The 22,760-nt window shown below is 39.3% G+C and overlaps 1 long non-coding RNA gene across 1 annotated transcript; it reads right to left on the reverse strand.

Annotated features, from left to right (window-relative positions):
* Window positions 1-13,559: 13,559 nt before the first annotated feature.
* LOC147255851 (uncharacterized) lies at window positions 13,560-16,154 on the reverse strand. Its single transcript, XR_015117726.1, has 3 exons — window positions 16,062-16,154; window positions 15,831-15,858; window positions 13,560-14,189 (listed from the first exon to the last, which is right to left on the reverse strand). It is a non-coding gene; the product is annotated as an uncharacterized LOC147255851 (long non-coding RNA).
* Window positions 16,155-22,760: the final 6,606 nt, after the last annotated feature.

Below are 22,760 nucleotides of genomic sequence, written 5' to 3' on the forward strand. Positions count from 1 at the left end.
GTAGATGTGGATTTGCTGGGTGTCACTAGCTGTCACGTCACCCTCTTGAATGTTGTAAATTCATCGACTGAGTAACTGATGAGAGGTTTAGGACTCCATGAATGTACAGAGATGGCAGAATTGTATAATATGACAAATATATGTGTTAAATCTGAATGAAATTTTACAGTCATTGGAGTTGTAGACGTTAAATACTAATGTGTCTGTTGCGGTGGTTCAAAATTTAAAGAAATTGACATTTTGGGTTTAACTTTTGTAACTTTTTGTTCAGGAATGTCGAAGCCTGTTATTTCCATGGGGAGATTTTGAATCTTGAGCCTGCTTATCAGTGTTCAATATGTATTCTTTGTTCTAACTGAGGCTCTCTGTAGTACATATATAATCATCAAGTACACGAGTACAACTTGATTTCCACTTGCCCTGCTGTAACTGTCTCTTTTTGCGTTTTCTTCCAAATGGTAATGATTCCACTTGACAACACTATGCAAAACGTTTCACTGCCTCACTATCAACACCATACAGAGCCGCACCCTTTTGAAAACATTTTTTTGTAATTTCTTTTGGTATGTATTTCCAGTGTGTACATAAATCTGTTTCAGAAGTGTAAAATAAGACCTGTTTTGTTAATGAAGCTGGCAGGAGCCATTACATGTTCTATCATTTTTTTCTGTATATATATTGTATATTTGACAACTTCTTGAAATAAATAATTCAAATTATGAGTGTGTTGATTCATCTTTCCATAGAGGTACAAAAGGAGCTTGAACTCGTTTAGGCTGAGCCTTCAAAAGTTTGTACTATAAAAACAAAATTGAAAATATAATAGATTCAATTTTTTAATCCATCTTGATTGTTTTAGTTTTGATTTTAATGTAATATTGCCAATTCCCCCACTGAGGGACAAATAAAGGTTTATCTTATTTTATATCCCTCAAGTCAAATGTGCCCCCCCCCCCCCCCCCAAAAAAAAAGCACTTTCAGATGAATTGGGGACAGGTGTGCACATCAGCATTTTGAGTAGGCAGACAGGAGGGTCCATGCATCATCAGAACTCGAGATCAAAACGTTAATTAAACCTTAAAGTTCTAATTCACACATCACAAAGTCGGAGTAATAATGCCAATGTTTATTGCTTGAATCATTTAGGACACATTCTCAGAAGGTGTGGGGAAAGAATTAGAGTTTTTTTGTTTTTGAATGGGCTTTCAGATACATACTTGCACAATGGCCTTATCACATACATTACTTAAAATTTAGTTCTCTGTTTTGTCATAAAATACATAACAATCACTCATGGGTACACTCAGGGATTTCAAAGCTTTTCATGTGTCAACAAAATGCTGTTAAAAATAAGACAAAAGAGGCTCCACTAAAATTGGTGATGCTGAAGTTCTGGGTTGTTGATGCAAACCAGGGAGCAAGTAGGGCTCCAGCATCTTGCTCAAGGACACTTTGACACAGTCACCAAGGAAAGTGAGGATCAAACTAGCATCTCCACTGGTTGGCAGATGTCCACTCTACCTCCAGGCAAAGTGGTCCCACATTAGTTAAGTCTAGTAAGGTTTTGTTTACCACAGAGTGGACTTCCTGCATTAATTCACAATCCCATGTCAGTTTGCTATTGGTCAAGGAAACCTATGAATATGCCAACTTTTTGGTTGGTGAACAAAAACAAAAACAAAACAAAAATAAAACAAAAAAATATATAAAATTGATTTCTTACAATGATTGACAAAGCAAACATACCCATAAGCAACAAGCTGATGTTGAAATGCTTTATTTCCATTGACTGCAAAAGCTTACATAAGGCAAATTTCAGGAGCGGAACAGTGGTGCAGTGGTTAGCTCTGTCGCCTCACAGCAAGAAGGTTCAGAGTTCAAGCCCTGCCTTGAGCAAGGGGTCTTCTGTGTACTCTCTGTTCCTGCATGGATATTCTCTGTGTACTCCAGCTTCCTCCCACAGTTCAATTTCACTTAGTTCAAAGACATGCAAGATGGCACTAGGTTAATCAGATACTTAAAACTGACTGTAGGTGAGGCTGTGAGAGCAAATACTTGTCCGTCTACATATGTTGGACCTGAGATGGACTGGAGCCCTATCTAGGGTGTACCCCGCCTCTTACCCAAAGGCACCTAGGATTGGCTGTATGATGTGACAGTATGTTGTACGCTTTGGGAAATGTAACTAGTCTTCAGTAGAAGCAGCAGCTGCTCTGGTAGTAGCTAATGGGGATAAAACTGTCAGAATAACAAAAGACGCTGATCACATTGGCAGGGGGGAAGTAGAGGACCCCCTGCCATGGTAAGTATTATGGAACTGCAAACAACTCCACAGGAGATCAGGGCTGCCATGCCTTGTCTGTCATTGTTGTCATAGTAAGAAGCAAAGGCCCTCTTCATGTTACCACCTAACAGCACAATGTGATTAACCTGATACTGTAGATTAACGGTATGCACGCTGTTTGTTAAATATGTATTCTAGTCCTCAATATGTAGCAAGTACAAGAACACACACACACACACACACACACACACACACACACACACACACACACACACACACACACACACACACACACACTATTATGCCAGTGTTCTGTTCTCTTTATGTTCAGTCTGGTACACAGCACACAATGGGGGAGGAGTGGGGAAGGGTGGCTATAGACAGTGAAATGGAGCTGAAAGGCAGGAGGCGGGGGTGGGGGTTGGATTTTACAAGATGCTACTGAAACGAGGAAGATGGATACAGCTGTGACATCAGCGTCAAACAGCCAGTAGGAGCACAAGAAGCATCACATCAGAGGCAAGACTATGAGGAATCAGACCTCAAGAATCAAATTTAGCAATTGTTTGAACATATGCGGTTGGTCATATGAAAACTGCCCCGGCATCATATTATTAACTGTTTGTGCAATTCATGACAATCTAAATACAAATGATTTGAAGATAAATTCAAACAGAAACATTCTCACTTCATGTCTAAAATGAATTGATCACAGCAGAATCAATTTCTTTCCTTGTGGCATAGCACGGCATAGAAAAATATTTCATTTTTTCTTCTTCTTCATTAGAACAGAGGAAAACCTCACAATGGAGCTGAAAGCTCTTAAAGAAAGTCATGTAGTAGGTAGTTCTACACATTCTGTTAGATATCTTTCTTCTACATTCTATTTACAACAGTTTACCTGAAGACAAACACATTTAATCGCAAAAATGATTTTAATATTGATAAAAGTCATGTGAAATTATGTAATCCACCTCAATGTCATTTATACGTGCAGGGATAATCAGGACGCTATCGATTCCAGGGCGATTTTCAGATGGAGCTGGTTAAGACCTCAATATTTAGAAGTTCTTAGATACATAGGCTGTCATAATGATGATGAAAGCCAGAGGTACTGTTCTATTAAATATGTTTTACTGTTTATGTTGAATCATTTTTCACTAAGTAACTAAAATGTTGAACCAGCTTGTTACAATACCAAAAAATAGCCCAGCCATGCTATGAAGCTAGAAACAATAGAATATACTTAGAACCTATGTACAAAGATCCTCATTATTATAATTTCAGAAATATTACAATCACATTTACAGAGGAGATGATGAAAACACTCATTTGTGATGAATCAGAGTATCTTGTATAAATACATGACATTTTTCCAAATAAGATATAACTGTGAGGTAAGTTCTCTTCTTCCATTGGCTCCCAGAGATGAGCACACCAAAGAGAGAACTTTTTGGTGTATGGATGTTTTATGTTCCTTTGCTCTGTTTTGTTTTTGTTTTTTTTTTTTGGTGATCCATCCGTCTGGGTTATTAAATGTGCATATCATGCTCTTTTATAATCCAGTATTTAGGCCCATTATTATTCTCCATCTCCTAATCCCGCTCTCAGGTCACTTCCTCAGTTTCCTGGGTTTTGACAAGAGTGATGTCCCTTTAGCAACACTGTAGGACACTGCTACTGGAAGCACTATTTTGTACCTCTCCTGCCTGTTGTTTTTTTTATGTTGATCTTTTCTTTTCAGGGAACTTTTAAACAGGAAAATAAAATGTACAAGACTGAGGGAACGGAATGTAAGTTTCAGCCTTTGAAATTAATTTTATGGATGAAAAAAGAGAGACTGTTCCCCAGACAGAAAACTATTTCTTTCTCCAGTTAATTGTTTACAAGAGGTCATTAATATTGGTATGTGATGTGTGAGCTCTCAGAAGTAGTACAGCAGCTGCAGAATTACATGCTCTGTGGTGTGGGGATATTTTGGCACCTCAGTTTGGCATGCTGCATGCATGCTAGAGAACAACATGTTCCAGAACATATAGGGCAGCAGGGCAGGACTCAGCAGTGTAGGAGGGATCATATGCTTTTCTGGTACAATGTCAGCAAACACTGCTCTCCCTCCTCTTTCCCTCTCACCCATATAAATATATAGAGTGTGAGTTCAGCTGCCCCAGACACAACCTCATATAGCACATTCATATAGCAGCAAGATGTGACGTAATGTGTTGTTTGTCAGTGTGATCAGTTTCTCACCATGTATTTTTGAATTTCTAGTTTTCTAGTTGGTTTTTTTTGTGCCCATTGGAAGACATTCTGCAAAACCTATTGTTTGTGCCCATTGTTCACGTTAGCAAAACAGTTGCAACTGCGAGCCTCAACTGCGTGCTTGCGTTAGAGCAGCAACCTGATTGAAGCAAGCAGTCTGTTTTGGAGGGAGGAGCAGAATGAGGAGTCCATAACTTGGGTCTGTCTTTAAAGAACAATGTATATATCATTCAAACTGGAGGTTCTTGAAATACATGCTAGTCACTCACGAATGGATCTAATGAACAGCAATCAGGTCTCCAATCTTTCACTGTCATAAAAAATAAAGCAGGCTTTATTTGTTCTCATTGCCATTCCCATTGCTTTTAGTGATGCATTTTGGCCCCAAACCAGGGGAAAATACACCAAAAAAACAAACTAACAAAAAAAAGCCTGATAGGTTTGAACACAATCTTAATTAAAGAGCTATATCAAAGCTAATGAATTCCACCAACTGTTGACAGGACGGACACAGCAGTATGAGTGTTTAGAAATATATCAATATGATGTCAGGCTAATTGAGACTGACAAGATATTACAGTCCATATAGGAAACATTTAAAAATTGTAAAAAATGAAGCCTCATTAACACATGCAGCATTTTCCCTGGACGAGTCAAAATGCAGTTATGAAGGCACTGATTTACTGATGAAAGTTTTTTGTGAGTACAGAATCTGCAGCCATTTTTATAATATACCATTCATTCTTCATGGACTGTTTGATATCACCTAGTGCATATAATTCCATTAATGGACCGACTGCCATTCCTAGCTTTGTCACGATGTTGTTAATGTTGTTCTGAGTGTATTGAGTGATGATATTGAAAAATGTATTTATCTAAGCATTTGTTTTTCTCCTTTTGACTGCATGTCCTCTAATGTAAGAGATGTATATAAATGATTTTGTGCTAATCCTGGAGATCTTACGGAACACAAATCACGTGCTTAATGCATCATATAAGGTGACTGTGGTAATTAATGAATTGAAAGAGCTTGCCTTTTCATCTAAGACTTCATCTCCTCAGAAAAGATGTATTGTGCAATGTACCTCAATGACAGCATTGAAGTATCTGAAGTACTGTTTTTCAGTAATTTTGTGAAAGGTGATGGTCCTACAACTACTGCTGTTTGAGAGTTTCTTTAGTCCATTCTCAGAAAAATGATGTATGTATGTAACATTTTTTATTATCTTGTTCTATATGTGCATTATTTCTCAGTCATGACCAGTGACTTTTACACATTATGTGTGAATCTTTTTTTAATTACTGACTCACTTTACTGGATTACTCACACCACGAGTTACATTTCATTGCCTTACATATACCCACATCTCTCTTTGATTGGTTTTCCTGACCTCCTATTATTCAGAGAGTTGAGGACTTTGAAATAATGCAAATAATGAAATTATTTTTTGATTAGAAACTCTAATGTTATTACTCAAGTTAAAACAAAATACAGACAAATATATTCTGATTGCAGTCACACGTTACTTGTAACACGTTACTCCCAATATGTCCATGACCACTCTTTCACTTTATTACTACCAGCTGAAGCTTTTCCTGTTTTAACAGTTTGCCACGTCAGACACAGGAAAACACAACCCTGGCTTCCTGACCTCACTTCTTCTCACCCAGTCCAAAGCTGGGAAGTGTACACAGGTATATGTAGATCTGACTAATCCTAATCCAGGCCTTTAATCTGTTGTGAGAACAAACTGTGGACACGCAGTGTGTCACCATGACCTGGCCTGGCCTGGATGACAGATCCTAAATCCGGTCTTTCCACTGAGGATGACGCAGCAGGAAATTTGAGTCAGACAGATTACGTCCACACACTTAAGAGTGCCATGGCCTCTCACTGTGCTGTTCATGTCTCAATTTTTGTATTTCCTGAAGTGATTTGATTTGCACATATTATTTTCTTTTATTGTATTGTATTTTTCTTTTTATACAGTCCCACAACATCATCTTCCATCCATCCATCCATCCATTTTCTTCTGCTTATTCCTGTTAAGGGTCACGGGGGGCTGGAGCCTATCCCAGCATCTACGGGCGAGAGGTGGGTGTGAATGTGAGTGTGAATGGTTGTTCGTCTCTGTATGTTGGCCCTGTGATGGACTGGCGACCTGTCCAGGGTGAACCCCGCCTCTCACCTGAAGGCTGCTGGGATAGGCTCCAGCCCACCTGCGACCCTTAATAGAAAGGAATAAGCGGAAGACGACGATGATGGATGGATGCTTTTCACTTTCTTCTATCTGATTTCTTTTGCTTTTGCCTCTTTTCCATTTTACAATGAAATAAGAAAGAAAGGTACTTTGATCAGGCGGCACGATGGTGCAGTGGTTAGCACTGTCGCCTCACAGCAAGAAGGTTCCAGGTTTGAGTTCTGGCTCGGGCACGGGATCTTTCTGTGTGGAGTTTGAATGTTCTCCCTGTGCCTGCAAGGGTTCTCTCTGGTACTCCAGCTTCCTCCCAAAGTCCAAAGACATGCTATTGGGGACTAAGCTAACTGGATACTCTGGGATAGGCTCCAGCCCCCCTGCCACCCTTAACAGGAATAAGCGGAAGAAGATGGATGGTACTTTTATCGAACTATTAGCTGTAAATATAAAAGATTATCCTGTCCTGAATGTAAGTCTGATATATTAAAAGGTATTTTGCGATATTTGTTGCTTTTCATTGCATTGTCTTGTACATAGTTTTTTCATTATTTTTTTAGGGAATATTTCATTGATGTAGAATATTTGTCTTATGTACAATGCTGACATCTTCTAATTCTATTTTGTGTTGATTCCATTTATAAAAGCTTATTTAAGAGTTGGTTGTTGGCCTTGGTAGGAATCTGCACTGAGTGCACTCCTATGTTTTTCCATTAGTTCCCATTACATTTTCACACCATGATAATTGTGTATGTATTTTGTACAGGCGAGAACCAGTACATTGCGCAATAGGCATTGAATCAAACAGTGTACAAGATTACTGCAAATTACACCGTAACAATAACACAGGGAGATAGAATACTAAAGGTTATATAGTTCTGCTTGTGAGACTACTTGGAAACCCCACATCAATACAAGGCCAAAGTAGCTGCTTTTCACTGCGTTTTCCAGTACATTTTCATTATTTGCCCAATTTAATTAAAAATCCCTGCATAATATTATTAAAATAATGCACTATGTGCATCAGACTTAGGATGGCTAGAGTTCAATGCATGATATAAATATAATAATAAAAATAGCAACAACAAGAGGATACTTCCCACAGTTTATGCACATACAGAAAGACTTTATGTAAGTTATCAATAACATAATGCAGGTTATAGTTGTGAAAAGAGATAGGACCATGATTTTTTGGATAGAAAAATGTAAATTTTTTGTTGTTGACCAATAAATAAATAAATCAGTGCACATTTTATTCTTATAAAATTATCTTAGTCTGACTAGATATAGTTGGATTTCAGCTTGAAACTGTTCCCTCCACCTATCAAACATTCTATTCTAAAGGAAGTTTGTACAACACAAAGCATAAAATATTGTACATAGCAATAAATAATTAGAAATAACATTAAATATATTTGGATTTCATGTACGTGTAACTATTCTGAGTACTGGATTTAGTTTGTTAGCATGCTAAGCAGGTAGTTACCCTTGCTTGTAAGACCACATCATACAATAAGATGTCACATTGAGTCACTGCAATATGTAGTTTACCCTAAGATCATGATGAAAGGATGAGGAGGTAGTGAAACAGAGGCAGAAGATCATGATTAGCCACCATCTGGTCCTAGCAAGACAACACATTCAGCTGCCAAAGGAAGTGATAGAAATATAGGCAAAGCAAAGGTATTGGTATTGAGTCACTTTTGGGTGAGTCAACACTGCTTCCTGCTACCACAAGACATTCATAATAATTACACACTAATATTTCTAAAAGTGTAAATTGTTGTATTTCATAAACCACCAGTGGATTTGTCTTATGGTGTCCTGTCACTACCTGTGCTGCAAGTGTGTGTGTGTGTGTGTGTGTGTGTGTGTGTGTGTGTGTGTGTGTGTGTGTGTGTGTGTGTGTGTGTGTTCAAGTTTTGGGAGTGTTTGGCAGCAGCAGTAAATGCACTGGCATGAAATCAATAGTTAAAGCTTGAAGTCAGGGTATGAAAGAGAAAGAATTTGTCGATGAAGACTGCCCTCTGCTGGTTAATTATCGGTAGAAAAGCAAACAGAACACAAGTGGGATCAATAAATTATAAACTTCTTGACCTCTGATTTTTCATCTTGTCCATAACCTTGCTTTTCCTAATTCTCCTCAGTTAATAGTGACTAGTTTGAATTTCAAACCAATAAAATATAATTAAGCATTCTATTATCACCCATCCATCCATTTTCCTCTGCTTATTCCTGTTAAGGGTAACAGGGGGGCTGGAGCCTATCCCAGCGGCTACGGACAAGAGGTGGGGTTCACCCTGGACAGGTCGCCAGTCCATCACAGGGGCAACATAGAGAGACAGACAACCACTCACATTCACAGTCAAACCTACGATCAATTTAGAGTATCAATCAGCCTCGTCCCCTCTTGATATCTTTGGACTGTAGGAGGAAGCTGGAGTACCAGAGAGAACCCACACAGGAACAGGGAGAACATGTAAACTCCACACAGAAAGATCCTGAGCCTGAGCCAGGACTCGAACCTGGAACCGTCTTGCTGTGAGGCAAGGCAAGGCAAGGCAATTTTATTTGTAGAGCCCGTTTTCACAACAGTTTGTCTCAAAGGGCTTTACATGGCATCATAACAACATCCTCTGCCCTTAGACCCTCACATCGACTGAGGAAAAACTCCATAGAAAACCCTTTTAACAGGGAAAAATCTGAGAAACCTCAGGGTGAGCAACAGAGGAGGGATCCCTCACCCAGGATTGACAGACGTGCAGTAGATGTTGTCACAGAAAACAGTTTACAATACAAAATGTGGGAAACATGGAAATGTTAATAACAGTTGAAGAAGGAAGCTTCTGGTAGGGGAGGCAGGGAGAGCAAGCCAGCTTGATGGGGGACTGGATGGCAGACTGGTTCATGGAAGGGGAGCGCAGGCCGGTGTAACAGTAGGGAATAAGAGGAGGGGGGGGGGGGCGATGCAGGCGGCGGTTGGGGCTCTGGTGGATCTGTGGAAACACAGAGAGACTGCGTGACACCAAGGCCAAACTACAAAGTGCAACAAGTAATGGTAATGACAGTTCCAAAAATGTGCGGGGAGGAGAGGAGGAGAGAGGGGGAGAGGAGAAGAGAGGAGAGGAGAGGAGAGGAGGGAAGGGCTCCATGTAATCTGATGTGTCCCCCAGCAGTCTAAGCCTATAGCAGCATAGCTATCAATGGTTCAGAGCTACCTGAACCAGTCCTAACTGAAGGCTCTGTCATAGAGGAAGGTCTTAAGCCTGGACTTAAACGTAGTTAAAGTGTCTGCCTCTCTGACCCATGGAGAGAGCTGGTTCCAAAGTAGAGGAGCCCGGTAACTAAAGGCTCTACCTCCCAGTCTGTTTTTATTGATACTGGGAATCACTAAAAGACCTGCATTCTGGGAGCGGAGTGCTCTGGTGGGACAGTAGGGACTAATGAGCTCTTTCAAATAGGATGGAGCTTTATCATTGAGAGCCTTATAAGTCAGCAGAAGGATTTTGAAGTCTATTCTAAATCCTACAGGAAGCCAGTGGAGAGAAGCTAAAGTGGGAGAGATGTGTTCTCTCTTCTTAACTCCCATCAAAACCCTTGCTGCAGCATTCTGGACCAGCTGGAGACTCTTTAGGGAGTATTTAGGACATCCTGACAGGAGAGAGTTGCAGTAGTCCAGCCTAGAAGTGATAAATGCATGCGCCAGTTTCTCAGCATCACTCTGGGAAAGGATATTCCTAATCTTAGCGATACTTCGCAGATGGAAGAAGGCGGTCCTAGTCACATGCTTCATGTGGGAGCTGAAGGACAGGTCCTGGTCAAAAATGACTCCAAGGTTCCTTGCAGTTGTACTCGGGGTCAAGGTGATGCCATCTAGAGTAGTGATCCGATTCAAGAGTGTGTCCCTGAGGTGTTTAGGTCCAAACACGATGACCTCAGTTTTATCTGAATTTAGCAGTAAGAAGTTAGAAAACATCCAGGATTTAATGTCTTTTAGGCAGTCTTGCAGATTAGTAAACTGGCTTGTGTCGTCTGGCTCCATTGACAAGTAAAGTTGTGTGTCATCTGCATAACAGTGGAAGTTGATTGAGTGCTTCCGGATTATGTCACCGAATGGAAGCATGTAAAGATTGAAGAGAATCGGTCCTAAAACTGAACCTTGTGGTCCACCATATGTAACTCTGCTGTACTCTGAGTAGTCATTATTAACATTAACAAACTGAAACCTATCTGATAAGTATGACTTCAACCATTTTAGGGCAGTTCCTTTAATCCCAATTTCATGGTCTAGTCTCTGAAGTAGGATGCTGTGGTTGATGGTGTCAAATGCAGCACTGAGGTCCAAAAGGACAAGTAAAGAGACAAGACCTCTGTCTGAAGCTATGAGAAGATCATTAGAGACTCTGACAAGTGCTGTTTCAGTGCTATGGTGTTCCCTGAATCCAGACTGGAAGGCTTCAAAGAGCTCGTTGCTGTGCAGATGTTCATGTAGCTGCTCCAGGACAACCTTCTTGAGGATCTTGGAGATGTAGGGGAGGTTGGATATAGGCCTATAGTTGGCTAACACATCTGGGTCAAGAGAAGGTTTTTTAAGTAAAGGGTTGATGACAGCCTCCTTAAAGGCCTGTGGCACATAACCTGTGACTAAGGAAAGATTAATTTGATTTAATATGGACGTGTTGACTAGAGGGAAGGCATCCTTAAGGAGGCTTGTTGGGATGGGATCCAGCAGACAAGTGGCTGACTTGGAGGAAGTGACTGCAGAAGTTAATTCTGACAGGTCGATGGGGGAGAAGGTGTCCAAGTATGCACCAAGTCTGCGAGGTGCTTCTATGGGGACTGTAGTCTGTCCTCCATTACTGGCAATCTTTGTTCTAATATTCACAATCTTTTCAGTAAAGAAAGATAGGAAGTCGTTACTGCTGAGAGTTGGGGGGATGCATGGCTCAACAGCACTATGGTTCTTGGTGAGCCTGGTCACAGTGTTGAAGAGGAACCTGCGACAGAACTAACCACTGCACCACCGTGCCACCTCTGTTATCACCCTCTTTTCACTAAGTTTACATATCTTTGAAAGATGGCAGTACAGCTGAATGTGTTCTGTACAAATAACTGCATGTCTTTTATATTTGCCTCTTTATCCAGAGCAAATATTATCTCACTCCACATAGACAAATATTTGTTCTGTTTTTTTTGTCATTATACTGTATTTTACATAAAAGAAGAAAATCAAATGAGATTTTATTTGACCAGACATATACCTTCCTGAGGACAAGAGATACATTAGTATACTTTTTCCATGTCCATTCAAGCACATAACCTTCCACTCAGTTTTATTTTGCCCTATTAAAGAGCTGTTCTTAATATTTTTGTTATCTAATTCATTTAAATGGGATGGACACACCATAAAATACACCCATCAGTAAAACTTAGTGCGTATCAACACCACTGTAACTCATCATAATCCTCATGAAGGGACATTAATTTACTGCAGAGCTGTAAACAAATAACCTTCCAGTGGTTCATTCCTGGATTCCCAGCATACAGCTTGATATCATCCATGTAAAGGAGGTGACTGATGGCTACTCCACTTTGGAATTGGAATTGGAGCCCATAGCCACTCTTTGAGACTGTCTCTTCTGCTGCCATGAGTTTTGCTTTTTGTATTGGAGAGAGAAAAGATGATCTGAACAGATGGGGCTGACCCACCAGAAGGCAGCACTGCAAATGTTCAGGACAGCTACAACTACCTTTGGATACTGCAGACAAACTGAAATCATGGGGAGGCCTCAAGGAACTCAGCCAAAGCAAAAAAGCTCCACAGGGTAGGGGAGGCCCTAAGAAGTCAGCTTAATGGGAGGAACAAGTTCTAGGCCATCAACACATACACTCTGCAAGTCTGTAAGACGTCAAGACAGGGAAGCTCCTCACAATGCAAGGAGGTTTCACCCCAGCTCCAGCATCCTGAGAATGTTCACTCGGCAGAGCTAGGCCAAGGACTGATTAGTGTTCCAGCCAAGATCCAAGAATACATCAGGAAGATGCCCCCCAAAGATAAATTGCTAAGTGAAAACCTCAGGCAGCAGAAATCTGATGATACAGAGGAGAAGGATGAACCATGATGGAGGGACAAGCCACTGCATAACATGTATCAATGGTACATAGAAGAAGTGGCTGATATCAAGAAGTCCTACTGGTATCCTGACAAAAAAAAAAATTATACCAACAACAACAAAAAAAACCTAACAGAACAGTTGTAGAAGCTTTGAGTTTGTGGTACAGTATATTGTGATACCTCTGTACCTAGTAATGGTATGTCATAAAGATGAAGTGATATATGTCCTTCTATATGAAGGATGATACATTGTAATGTCACAGTGATGAAGGCCTTCATTATTGAAGTGGTGCCACTCCTGTTAACAATCCAGCCAAACAAGTATGGCCCTTGTTTATATTTTTATGGTCTTTATTTATAGAGTCCAGATCAAGAAGTTGACTTGAGCAGAACATTTTATTGTTGTATATAAATTTCACTGAGCTGAATCTTCCTGCTGTAATCCTGCTTGTATCTCCTGTGAAAAGAATCTCTTCATCTTGAGGGAATGTGGGTCACTTTGATTTAAGTATTGGCTAATATCTGCTGCGCTTCTTTCAGCCGTTGGATAAAAGGGAATGAATCTTATGAATGTTTACGACATTCACTGTTTTGATGGGATTTACTGTAAACTGGTTTTGTGTTCAAAGAATTTGGAGGCCTGTTTTCAAGCACTTCAAATCAATCAAGTGAAAAATTAGTGATGTAATCATTTGTTGTATCAACTCCTTGTTCAAGTATTTTGTGACTTTTGAAGTCAAAGTCAGCTTTATTGTCAAATGTACCATATATGCTCGACAGCACAGATGAAATTTTAGTCCTCAGACCCACAGAGCAAACAGGCAATTAACAAGGAATTATAAATAGTACGCAATAAAAACAAACAGTCAAGGGCACTAAGAGTACAGGTATTTACAGATAAAAATAGATAATACACTTATAATGGCAACCATGTGCTCAAAAACCCTGATGGGAGATGAAATGATACGAGAGTATGAAGACCTCTACAAACATTGGTTTGTACACTGCTGATTTTACATGAAATGTCCTTTGAGGGAGCTATATTTCCACTTGAGTACTGAGGTTGTGGGTGGAATTAAGGCCAAACAGATCAATATAGCAATTCCACAACCCAAAGGGTCCATACACCTCAGCTTTTGTGTGAAGTTGGCACAATGATAACATCCTGAGGCCTTCAGTCTGTTCGGGACTTAAAACTAAGTGAATTTCTCAGAATGTCAGATTACAATTGAGTTTTACTTTTTAAAATTGGTAAAATGGCAGAATCCTTTCTTGAAAGGAGGGATCATTCGAAGTCAGGTCCTCCAGAGGCCATAGTCTTGTAGGTTGTAACCTTTAAAAGGAAGACACAGATCATGTATGCAGGTGTGTATCACTGAAAAGGTGCCAATCTAAAATCTGCCAACATGCTATAATGTCAGAAACATCCATCCATTTTCTACCATTTATCCTGTTAAGGTTCACGGGGGACTGAAGCATATCACAACTGCCTTTGGGCAAGAGGCAGGGTCCCCCAGAGGGCCCGGAGAACCCATGCTGGCACAAGGAGAACTCCACACAGAAAGACCTTGTGCCCCAGGGTCTATCTATATGCGTGTGTACACACACACACACACACACACATCATCCATTTTTCTACCGTTTATCTTGTTAAGGACCACAGGGGGCTGGAGTCTATCCCAGCAGTCTTCAGCCAATTAACCGATTTCCTCTCCTGCATGTCTTTGGACTGTGGGAGGAAGCTGGAGTACCAGAGAGAACCCACACAGGCACAGGGAGAACATGGAGACTCCACACAGAAAGATCCTGTGCTTAAGCCGGGGCTCAAATCCAGAACCTTCTTGCTGTGAGGAGACAGTGCTAACCACTGCACCACCATGTATCAGACACATATATGGATATGATCAGTGGCAGCCTATGTTTAGAAGTACAGTTACGTCACTAAAATATTTTGAGTACATGTACTTAATGATTTAGCAGTAATTTTTTTGGCACATTACATGGAAACTGGATGAACTGTACCCAACTACATTTTCCCCTAACTGGTGCATGACAAAAATTTAATCTTTCGCTAAAATCACCTTCACGTGCAAATAAAGACTGAGATCAAAGTTATTCTATGTGGTCCACAACTATTCAAAGTGACACACGTCTGTCTGCTCAACTCAATTAGAGTTGTTCCCCACTCTAAAATAAAGCAGCAAGGAATAGGCTTATCATAATGCTACTTAAAGTCGACTGAAACCACAATAATAATAATCAACACAAAAGACTTCATTTAATACTGATGCATTGTTTCAATACCGCCAACAATATGACGCAAGTCTTTGCTGCTAATGAGTTTGCCATATCTCACAGATAAAAGGCATCCTTAGTAAAGACTAGCCCTGTCCTTGTCACAGCATATTGAGCTGCTGTTAGTATCCCATGTTTTCATCAGCCCGTCTGCTCTAAATATGAGAAGGACATTTAGCTAGATTGATAAGGACAGACTAAGAGAACAAAGGCATATTGATAGCAAGATGATTGCGGCTCAGAGCGGACAGAGATGTTCAAAGTTGATGGATCATCTTATGATTGAGAGCAACCTGAATATAGACACAGTAACACTGTAACAAACCTAATACAATCATGATTTGACAGATATAACGAAGAGTGAGACAGGGACAAAATTATCAAGGACAAAAACGAACAGAACAAAACTTTCATTAAGGAACAAAAAATATGGGCTGAAAATGTGCCATTAGAAACTGAATTTTGAAAGTTTTATATTTGAACTGGGTAGCTTGAATACATTGCAATTCCATTAAAAACTAGATTTGACGAGTATAATTAGATATTGTTATTATTTGGAATTGCACTGCAACAAACTTGAAATTGAATTTAATGGCACTGAATTCATTTACTTTGAAATGACATGAACATCCTATGTGAACTTTCAGTTCTCTTTATACTTATACATTCTGTTTGTTACCTTCTGCTCTGGAGACAAAGGCCAGGACCTGGTAGGTAGAGGCAGGAGTAACAAAGTTTATTCAGAAAGTGCAAAACAAAGTCACGTGGGACAAGTAAAATAAAACCGGAGAACTTCGCCTGGAAAAAGGTTAATATAAAGCGCCTCACACAAAGGTGAGGGAAATGACAAAACCAAAAACACCTCTGAGGGATAACAAGACTAAACAAAGAACCAAAGCAAAACTACTACCGGCAAGCACACTGCGAGTGGTAGGCACTGGTAGGAGGACTGGAGCCGAAAGCACAAGAAGATACGTGCGGTCAGGAGAAGGAATCATCCGGCACTGAACCACTGGCAGTGCCGACAGATATAGGCTGGCCAAACGAGCCAATAGTAATCAGGTGTGAGCTCAGTGTCACCTGGCCCCGCCTCCCACCAGCCTCAGAACTGCATGAAAAACAAACGCTAACAGAAACACTGGATCAAAAAACACAACACTAACAGAACGAAACTTGGAACACAACACCGTTCTTGCAAATCAATTTCAGTTCCTACAATGACCATTCATTTCACTGAGAAAGACTTCCAGTCGATGAGGACGAGTAGTCAAGCACAGATTCACAGAATTCCTCTTCATGCCTATTACAATTCCTTTACAGACTCTAGAGTGGATGTGGCTGTCGCTTGAGATACATAAACTACATCTATCACTACCCCCTTCATGTTATTTGTTCATTGTCATTAACTATACTGTTTTGATGAACGTGTATAATGTGAATATTTTATCATATACACATCTACATGCATGGCGATAGATCCATTTGGTCTCTGATCCTTAAATATCGTACAAGTGGGATTGTCTGTTTATCATTATATGTTTATGATTTTTCAAAATAATATTTATTTGTTGCTTCTAGGGTGACTGGCAGCTGTCTGATTCCTGGAAGGTCCTGGCTCAATCTTTAAACGGGTTCGACCAAAAAATGATGTAACACTGAGGAAAGCCAAGGGCTAAAGGGAGTCTGTTGTACTAAATATATAAAATAAAATATATAATTTAGTCAGTGACTGCTGATTTTCTATGGACATGGTTTGAGTTTCATCAGCCTTGATTAGAATTTTGATCACCTTTAAAAGGCTGCTGTGTTGACTAGTCAGTATTTTATTCTTGGTTTCATTTCACATTACAATCCTTCTGAGATAAAATCACCCACAGAGATTTCTCTCCTACAATGATCATGCTGCCTTTTTTGTAGATCAATGAAGAAATAAAGACCAGACACTCACTCACTCACTCACACACACACACTCACACGCACACACACACACACACACACATATATATATACACGTCTATCCATTTTTCAACCACTTATCCTGTTAAGGGTCACGGGAGGGGGGGCTGGAGCCTATCCCAGCAGTCTTCGGCCAATTAACCAATTTCCCCTCCTGCACGTCTTTGGACTCGGGGAGGAAGCCAGAGTACCCAGAGAGAACCCACGCAACACACACACACACACACACACACACACACACACACACACACACACACACACACACACACACACACACACACACACACATATTTATATAACCATCGCTAGTTAAAGATGCAAAGCATATGGATAGACTTATAGTCAAGCATAGAGGAAGAAAACTTGCTTTACAAGGACTAAAATTGACATGTGGATCTTGAATGTTGTGAGTAAGCAGAAATTTAACTGCAGATTTCTGTCTTCCCAAGACCTGGTGTTGTGCTAGTGAAGTCTTACAAACCACCATGCAAAGAGGACAGTTTGTGTGCATCAAAACACCAATCAGAACCTGTGGGTACTGAAAGTAATTGTTGTTTTAGCAGAAATAACACCTTGTCATGATGATGAAGATGAAAAGGCCATTATACCTATCTGGTATTTTCCAAAATGTGTAGAAATTGAAGACTTTTTTAGGAAACAAGAGATTGGATTTAAAAGCTACAAAGCAGTCCTAAAGTAGATAAAGTTGACGGTGAAAACCATGATGATGGTTGTGATGATATACAGCCAAGTGACAGTATTTCAAAGGTTGTCAGTCAAACATCCACAAAGAAGAAAGCTGGTTGCATTCAAACATTCCCCAGAGAGCTATAGTTCATTTGAGCCTTTGAGCAGACTACGATTGTCAACGTGATCAACTGTTTCATCTGCAACTGTTCACAAGTGGAGAACCTTAAGACCCTGTTTGAAGCTGTGAACACATGAGGCCAGATGAAGGTAATGGTGAAGTTAGGAAGCGCCTCCAACAACACTATGGTGATGAACTGTGAATTGCACTTGCCCTCATGAGTAAAGCCCTTGAATGGCCACAGATAGAAACAGAAGACAGGAAAGGATTAGATATGCTCTGACACTGACTAGATGCTGAAACACTATGGATGACATCGAGTACATGAATGAGATGACCCCAGAGATATGACAATCGTTATTTCAAAAATTCCAATGAAAGGAGAGAACACTGGAGCTGCAAAGCATGTGAAATTTAAAAAAAGAGAACTTGGAAAGGAGCCAGGTTTTCTGATTTAGTGGATTTCATCAATTGGCAAGCAAAAGTCAGCAATGACCTATTCTTTGGGCATAGGGTAAAAGCCATGATAGGTACAACAATCACATCAACAGAATCTGAACAAGACTGTAAAACTGAACTGGCAAAACGCCACTTGTTTGGGACACTGCCGAAGGCAATATCCTCTGCACGGACAGAAAACTACTGTACATCGTAGTAGGAGCATGGCAAAGCCGGCTCCTCCGTCTTCAGCCACGACACTTTTAAGGCAATTTCTGCACTCAACTTCTTCTGTATAGGCTGGCCCACTTTTATTACTGGATTTAAAACCTAATAATCCCAAATAAGGGCAGTCACATTTTTTTCCCTTTACTTGTCCTCCTGTCAATTTAATCCCACAGCCACTAACACCGTTTACCATTTCATTCTGCTGAGCTGCCTGTCTGCCTGTCACACCCGTACAGCACGTAGCCTGTGCTTGCCCTCTGGTGACGACGACTACGCTCTGCAATACATCCGCTTAATAGAAAGGGAGTGTCTGTGAAATGTACTTTATGATATGAATATGAATATGCAATTGATGACCGATGACTGTCGGGATATTTTTTTCCAAAAAGACCTTTAAAAGAACTACTTTTGTTCAATGTAATACCGTCATACCCCATAAAACTTTTGTGAAAAAATGAAACAACAGATTCCCAAAGACTGAATCAGATTCTTAACTGCTTAGAGCAAGAGAATGTAATGAAGGGCGTGTCCAGCATACCACCGCAGCATCCTGCATGTCTCAAAGTACATCCCATTCCCATCAGGCAGGAATGAAAATAAAACGAAAAAAACAATGTGGTCACCAGTGCAATTATCCAAAAAGTTACTCAAGTAATTATAACTGAGTAATTATAATCTGTTACAACAGGTTTAGGGCAATGAGTTTGATTAGAAAATATTCAAATAATGTGTTTGTCTTATATTCTTTCTTTGACTCCCCCCCCCCGGTAACCAGTACATATATATATATATATATATATATATATATATATATATATATATATATATATATATATATATATATATATATATATATATATATATATATATATATACTGTATATATACGTGTGTATACATATATATATACACACATATATACATATATACATATATATATACTGTATATATACGTGTGTGTGTATACATATATATACACACATATATACATATATACATATATACATACATACATATATACATATATATACATACATACATACATATATACATATATATGTATATATATATATACATACATACATATATATACATATATATGTGTATATATATATATATATATATATATATATATATATATATATATATATATATATATATATATATATATATATATATAACACCAGTGTATGGCACCACAGTGCTGTGGACTATGGCTAGGGAATCAGCATCTAATCAGAGGCTTTAAATTATGCCTTCAGCCCTTGGTTCAATCTTTTTCACCTCGGTGAACCGCACCCTTGCTGTGTTTATGGTCTCTGTGCCTCTGTGCAATCAGCTCAAACAACTAGTTAAGGCAAGGCAAGGCAATTTTATTTGTAGAGCCCGTTTTCACAAACAGTTTGTCTCAAAGGGCTTCACATGGCATCATAACAACATCCTCTGCCCTTAACCACCTTGTTTGGATGATCTGGCTTCCTTAAATATGTTCTCAGCTAATTGATTGAGCAGTCACAATTCACACCAAAAAACAAGCTTAACTTTCATTCAGTTTGTGCCTAGTGTGAATAAGAGTAATTGTGAAGAGTTGAGTAAATAAAAAGCTGTCTCTACATTCAAAAATGTTTTAGAAAAAGAAAAGTTGCATTATCAGCCTGAAGTCTAAGAAAGGCAGACATAGGTTCTATAGCTTTATTAAAACGCCCAGCCAAATCTAAAATCCTGGCATGGTGATTGAGAGAGCCAATGGTTCTTTGTACAGATAAAGAGCAATATCATGAAACTAATATTCCCACAGTTGCTTTCAGGATGAGAGATCTTCAATACAGATATGAATTGTATGCCAAAGCAGAAAAAAAAAAAAATTCATTGAGTTGTTGGAGCAGATGTCACTTTTTTGAAAAATGTCTGTTAATCACAAAAAAATATTTGAATGTCGAGAAGTTGTTCAAGCTGCTTTATATCAATTTACTCTGGAGACTTTTTCATTTCACGGCATCTGTGCTGGATGCTGTGCCACCACAGATTCTGAGAAAAGCTTTAATCTTCTCTTCACAAAGACAGTTAAAAGTGTGATTAAAAAAAAATGTCTCTATGTATTCCCCGGCTGTGGAACTTGACTTTTTAGGTACAAAATTAGAGACGAACAAACTGAAAATCATAGGCCTATAGTTTCATACACATAAAACTGTTTTAACTGTTTTTGTTTTTATTGATTCACCACTTCTCTTTTTTTAGGGTGTCTTAAATGATGTGTTTTTGATTAATACTGTATGTTTATCTGTTGGTTTAGATTTGTATTCATTTTTGTGATAAATCACCATCCATCTATCCATCCATCCATCCATTTTCTACTCATATTCCTGTTAAGGGTCATGGGGGGGGGGGGGGGGGGGGAGGGCTGGAGCCTATCCCAGCTGCCTTCAGGTGAGAAGCAGGGTTCACCCTGGACAGGTCACCAGTCCATCACAGGGCCAACACATAGAGACAGACAACCATTCACACTCACAGTCACACCTACAGTCAATTTAGAGTATCAATCAGCCTCGTCCCCAATTGGATGTCTTTGGACTGTGGTAAGAAGATAAATCACCATGTCAAAGTCATAAGTGACGCAGAATAAACAAACATGCTACCATAATTTCTGCTCAGGTGCTGCGTGATGTAGAGACACATGCCATAAAATGTATTGATCATTTTGATCCAGGCAGTTCTGATGATGGACCCTCCTCTATTTCTCATTTGTCTTCCTGTATTGGTCTTCTTCAACCTTTTTGTTTCACCCTTAAACGCTTAGCCCATCCCATTGTGGTGCAGCAGCTTTAATTTTCCCTTGATTTTTGTGCCTCTTTTATGAATTAAAAAATGTACGTAGTTAAATTGATTGTATTGCATATTCCTTTGTGTTTTCTGCTCCTGAACTGAAACCTCATTCATGGTCAGATTTTTGCCTTTAACAGCATATATTTTCAACTGAGCAGGAAGCTGCATCTAAATGCACTGAGGTGCTTCAGGTGGAAGCGTACTTTTGTAGAGTGCTTTGCTCAGCGCAAGCAGACACACAGAGGGTTGAACATGTCCAAGACAGGTCTTATCCAGCAGCTAGCATGCTTTTGCATTAATATGACCACTTCAATCAAAGCTACAAACTTCAATGACTGTCCATACAACTATACGACCTGTTCACAGTAAACAATTGGACAAGAAATGACAAGGCAGGAGGATTTTTATAACTCTATGCATACTGATGACCTATTTTATTATTTGACCCATCTAAACCTGAAATCGACCCCACTGACCTCACAGAGGGGCAGGAATCCACATCGCATTCATCATCTAAACCCTGGTTGACCACCAGCTAGTAAAACAGAGAAGCTGTATATATATCAGAGAGCATAAAAATGATTTCCCTGAGATCGATACAGGATGGGGAGAGAAGATGCTGTTAATTAAACTGAGGCAAATAAAATTTTGCTTGACCCAGCACTGCAGATATTAAGCAGCCGAAGTGGCTCACACATTTATATTTATGATGAGCTGGACAGAGATTCCATTTGTAATTACAGTATATTTAATAGAAATGCAAATTCCCACTTACATTTACTCTTACATTTGGACATTGAAAAAAAAAATCAACATTTTTCAGAGATAAGTTGTGTATTTATTTTCTGCACTTCGTATAAGTCACTGTAACCTAAAAAGTATCATTTAAGTGACATATAGGGTCTAGTTCCTGAACAATATCTTGTTTCAAAAATGCAGTAAATACATTTTCCATGTTCCAGCGGCAGATGTTTTCAGAAAATGAAGCGTTTTTTTGGTTGCCACAAAGATTTTTGTTGTTCTTTTTTAATTCTAGGTTACAACTGGCCCGCCCAGGAAGACTGGCATTCTGAATCCAATTATACCAAGAATGGTATCAAATATGTTACTCTTTTCTCCATTTCAAAACCTTTTGGTGTTTGCTGTGCTATCATTTTAGAACGGGTATTACAATATTTTAGAAGCAGGGAAGAAATCCTCAATTTTTGAACTTCTTTTGAGTACACTTCTCATTTTTGTTTTACTTGGGAAAAAAATAAAAAAAATGAGCAATGAATGTCTCATTGTCTGCCACCACTGCTAACACTGTGGTCCATGATAGTTCAGGATCATCTACCTTGGTCATGTTTACCTTTTT

Source organism: Aulostomus chinensis, chromosome 9 (genome assembly GCF_037954235.1).
Source record: "Aulostomus chinensis isolate RoL2024-O1b breed Wild chromosome 9, RoL_Achi_v1.0, whole genome shotgun sequence".
Lineage (NCBI taxonomy): Eukaryota > Metazoa > Chordata > Actinopteri > Syngnathiformes > Aulostomidae > Aulostomus > Aulostomus chinensis.